General features: G+C 38.9%; 1 protein-coding gene across 4 annotated transcripts in view; it reads right to left on the bottom strand.

The window, feature by feature from the left end:
* LOC108686422 (triple functional domain protein) overlaps positions 1 to 1,207 on the bottom strand; it is a 27,757-nt gene extending 26,550 nt beyond the window's left edge. For 2 of the 4 annotated variants that reach the window (XM_018191725.1, XM_018191723.1), the window contains exon 1: positions 863 to 1,133. The gene's annotated coding sequence lies outside the window, so the exon portion shown is untranslated. The other 2 variants (XM_018191726.1, XM_018191727.1) reach the window with 2 other exon arrangements.
* Positions 1,208 to 4,689: the final 3,482 nt, after the last annotated feature.

The following is a 4,689-nucleotide window of genomic DNA, read 5'->3' as shown; positions in this document are numbered from 1 at the left end:
TATATATGATGTATGTGTGTGTGTGCATCCAAAATACGCACATGCATATAAATATAATGTTCCAATTAGGAGTTCCGCGCATCCCATTCCTGTCACTTGTTACTGCTCCCTAATCGAAAACTCGTCATACATGAGAGTGGAATACGAGAACTATTTCTGCACACACGATGATATCATTCAATTCAGGAATTGAAAAAATGTCTGTTTTTCGCCGTCCTCTGCTCCGCTACCTCCCCTCCCTATCAAAATACTATTGCAGCCTTTGGATGCTTCTCTCTCTCTCTCTCTCTCTCTCTCTCTCTCTCTCTCTCTGTCTCAACTCGCGAATCACTATCCACAATTAAATTTTACTACCACACATAGAAGATTAACGGTATGAAGGTGACCGCGACAATTCCAATAAATTACGATAAACCGCATGGTGCACATGATGTATCATTTTATACCTGTTTACCGTATCCGTATCAAAGAAAATAATTTTATGTGTATCACGCGCGGAAACGTAGCCACAACGTCGGGGAGAAGTGCAGGACAATCACTCTTATCAATTGTTTCATCTCTCTAGATATAGCAGCATGCATTCAGATATTCGATTCTACCGTGTCAAACGAAATTATGTTTCATAATAATTTACCATTGACTATATAACGGGGATTCTACAATGAGTCAATAGTCGGAAATCTTAAGCAATCTTAACCTTAGTCGTACAAGTTGATTATTGGCCAATTTCACCAAATAAGGACTTCCGCCGACGAAAAGTATCTAGCTAAGATACTCGAGAACGAGTTGCCTAGAAAAATTTCTCGTTGGAAAAGCTACCGCTTTCCGAAAACTCCGTAAAACACCGTAAAAAGCGACTCACTTGTAGAAAGCTCATTCGCGACGACTCTAACGTCTTTGTTTTCTGCCTGTATGTTAGCGGGTCCGAGTTGGTGCGTCGGGCCAGCCGTTCGTATTTTCGTTTCATCGATGTCCATCCACAACTATCACGAGAGTGGAGTCTCGAAATCATCACTTTATCACTGCCATATTCGAATGGCAAACGAACTTCCAACACAACTTTGTGAGTTTCACTCCACTTCACTCTTCATTCACCAAACCACACAACATCCCACACAGCCATCACAACCAAACCAAACTTTACCAAACCAGTCCGACATCTTCTTCTCCCTCTTAGTTGATGGCCTCCTGCCTCTAAACCAGACAAACTGAAAGGGTATATCCACACAACTTGCATAGTCGCATAAACGTATGGAATGTAGAGAAAATTATCTAATCGCATTTCTCCTCCTACATAGAGGAGACGTACAATGTGATTGGACAATTTTCTTTATACATACGTTGCAAGTTGTGAATATACCCAAAATGTTCAAGCAATTCAAGGCAATGTACCAACAGACATCGATGAACGCGTCGCATGACTTCGCACTCCGCACCGGAGTCATTAAGGCCATTCTACATTGGTCGTATCGAAGACATCGTAAGTCACAAGCTTGTTGTTCAGCCAATCCGATGCTTCAATTTTTAAATTGACGCTTACGACCCTTCTGATACGATAAGACCAATATAGAATGGCCTTTAAGTTCGGACTTACAATAGATGTTTTAAGAGCCGTAAGAAATTGACCAATTGTAGTCGAATGCGAGGAGAATAATTAATTGTGATTCGTCCATTTCTTATGGCTTAAGATTTAATATTGGATGTGGGAAAAAGTTCGTGGCGTTTTTCCCGCTAGACATTAAATGCTCAGCAGTCGGCAACTACTAATCGCATCGGCAATACTAGGCGTTTAAAAAGTGAGTTTTAATTTTTGTTTTGAGCCGAAAAAGATTGAAATCGGTGAAGTGGAGTCAAAAGTTATTTTATTTTGAAAATGGAAATAAATAAGGAAAAAATTCGCTACATTTTGCAGTATCACTACTCTAAAGGCAAGAATGCTGCACAGGCTTTTGAAAAAATTTGCGCTATTAGATGTACAATTTTGCTTCCGCCGTTTTTTTTCCGAAATTCGAGGCTTTATTGTAAAAAACTGGTTACATTTATGATTCAAAGTATTGTCCATCGCTGGCCACTACTTTCTCCCATCTTTCGGATAGCGTATGAATCCTGCGTCGAAAAAACTGGTCATCTTTTGAGGCTATCCACGAATCGATCCAATTTTTTACTTCTTCATAAGACCGGAAGTGTTGGTCAGCCAGGCCGTGTGTCATTGATCGAAACAAGTGATAGTCAGAGGGAGCAACGTCTGGAAAATACGACGGGTGGGGTAGGATTTCAACGTTTCCAAGTATGTCTTGACCACTTTCGCAACATGGGGTCGAGCATTGTCATGCTGCAAAATCACTTTATCGTGTCTCTCGTTGTATTGCGGCCATTTGTCTTTCAATGCTCGGCTCAAACGCATCAATTGCGTTCGATACCGATCGCCTGGATTGTTTCAGTCGGTTTTAACAGTTCATAATACACTATGCCGAGCTGGTCCCACCAAATACAGAGCATGACCTTGGACGTCAAAATCACCGTTCTTGAAGCGTTGAAACCACTCACGACACGTTCTTTCACTAATAGCGGCCTCACCATAAGTATTTGAGAGCATTCGATGAGCCTCAGCCGCAGATTTCTTCATATTGAAGCAAAAAATTAAAACCTCCCGCAAATGACGAGAATTTGGCTCGTAAACTGACATTTTCAATCGAGAATAACTTTATGGCACAAATCGACACAAATCGACTAATGTTTCTATGGGGTTATGTTGACAGATGCCCAAGTTTATTGTATGACGTCTATGATCTATTTATTTCGACCACCACTTACCGCTAAAGCCATCTATAGGAAAACGGCGGAAGCAAAGTTGTACACCTAATATTTACGGTGAAGATACTCTATCAAAATCAACAGCACGGAAATGGTTCGCTCGCTTTCGTGCTGGAAATTTCGATGTGAAAGATGAACCTCGCTCCTGGTCGACCAATCACTGAAAAATCCGATGAAATCATGGTAAAAGTCAAGCGTGATAAGCATGTGAGCACTGTGGAGATTGCAAGGGAACTAGGCATCGACACAAAACAGTTTTAAATCATTTACACAAAGCTGGATACAAAAAGAAGTTTGATGTTTGAGTTCCTCACGAGTTGAGTGTTAGGAACATGATGGACCGAATTAACATTTGTGATACGCTACTGAAACGGAAATGAAATTGAGCCATTTATGAATGATAACTGGTGATGAAAAATGGCCTATGACGATCCAATTAGAAAAAGATCGTGGATAAAGAAAAGAGAGAAGGCGCAAGCAATCGCAAAACCTGGATTGACGAAGAAGAAGGTGAAGTTGTATGTGCGTGTGGTGGGACTGGAAGGAAATTCACTATGAGCTGTTATCGTCCAATTAAACAATTAATTCCGAACTCTACTGTGAACAACTGTAGAGATTACAACAAGCAATTGAGAGGAAGCGGCCAGAATTAATCAATAGGAGAGGTGTCGTCTTCTATCACGACAACGCTCGACCACACACATCTTTGATGACTCGGCAAAAATTGCGAGAGCTTGACTGGGAAGTTTTAATGCATCCACCAATAGCCCTTAGACTATCATTTGTTTAGGTCTCTGCAGAATTCTCTTAATGGTGTAAAGTTAGCTTCAAAAGAGGCCTGTGAAAATCACTTGAAGCAGTTTTTCGATCAGAAACCACAGAAGTTCTATCGCGATGGAATTATGGCTCTGCCCTAAAAATGGCAAAATATTATAGAAAATAATGGAGCATATTTCGTTTAAATAAATTGATTTCAATATTCTAAAAAAAACATTTTAATTTTACTAAAAAATCGCCACGAACTTTTTCCCAATATAATTGTAATGTTCCCAATATTATTGTATCCGGGTTAAAGCGGGGAGCAAAGACTCTTGCATAACGCGTAACATATACTGCATAAGAAAATAAACCAAAGTCCTTTATTTTCTTCCTTTCCATGAAATAAAGAATTCTGATTGATTGATTTTCTTATGCTTCAAGTTTTTTGCGCTCCCCGCTTAAGGGTGCCGTCCCACATATACGGTACATACATGGAATCGGAACGACGGAACGAATTTCTTATTAGAAATGAGTTCACTAGCATTCCGTTCCGTAAGAAGTTTCTCTACTGTGTCGGAACCATCGAAATCACGACCGGAACAATATAGAAATGATACGGAATCAACGGAATGTCATGTCGATTGCAGGCTATGTCAATCATGGATGCGTTCCGTTTCTTGAAGCGCATTTAGTGGCATGCAGGGTGCGTTTCGTTTCTCCAATACACTCTATGTGATTTTAGTAATGGAATGGATTCGCAGTGAATTCATGTGAACATGGACAATTTAAAACTGAATTACAAATGCATTCGATAATTATTGTTGCATCTTCTTTTTTGACAAAAGAAGAAGATTTATATTTTTCGAGCAGCACTTACAATCTTATTCTGCAAGAAAAGAAAAATGAAATGTATTACCAAAATATCTAAAAAGGATTTAATTTCCAAAATATTAGAAATTTAATAAAAAAATTTTATAGATTATTCTTACATGTTCAGACACTTATAACAAAATCCGAAATCGATTCACTATGAAGTAACTTGAAGTTATAAGAGTTTAAAATATAAAAATTTTAAGGTTAGATTTGAGATAATGTCAAAAATTTTTCATTTTTTTC

This window comes from Atta colombica, unplaced genomic scaffold (assembly GCF_001594045.1).
Source record: "Atta colombica isolate Treedump-2 unplaced genomic scaffold, Acol1.0 scaffold18, whole genome shotgun sequence".
Classification (NCBI taxonomy): domain Eukaryota; kingdom Metazoa; phylum Arthropoda; class Insecta; order Hymenoptera; family Formicidae; genus Atta; species Atta colombica.
Note: the sequence above shows the minus strand (reverse complement) of the source record. Positions and strands in the feature narration are given on the sequence as shown.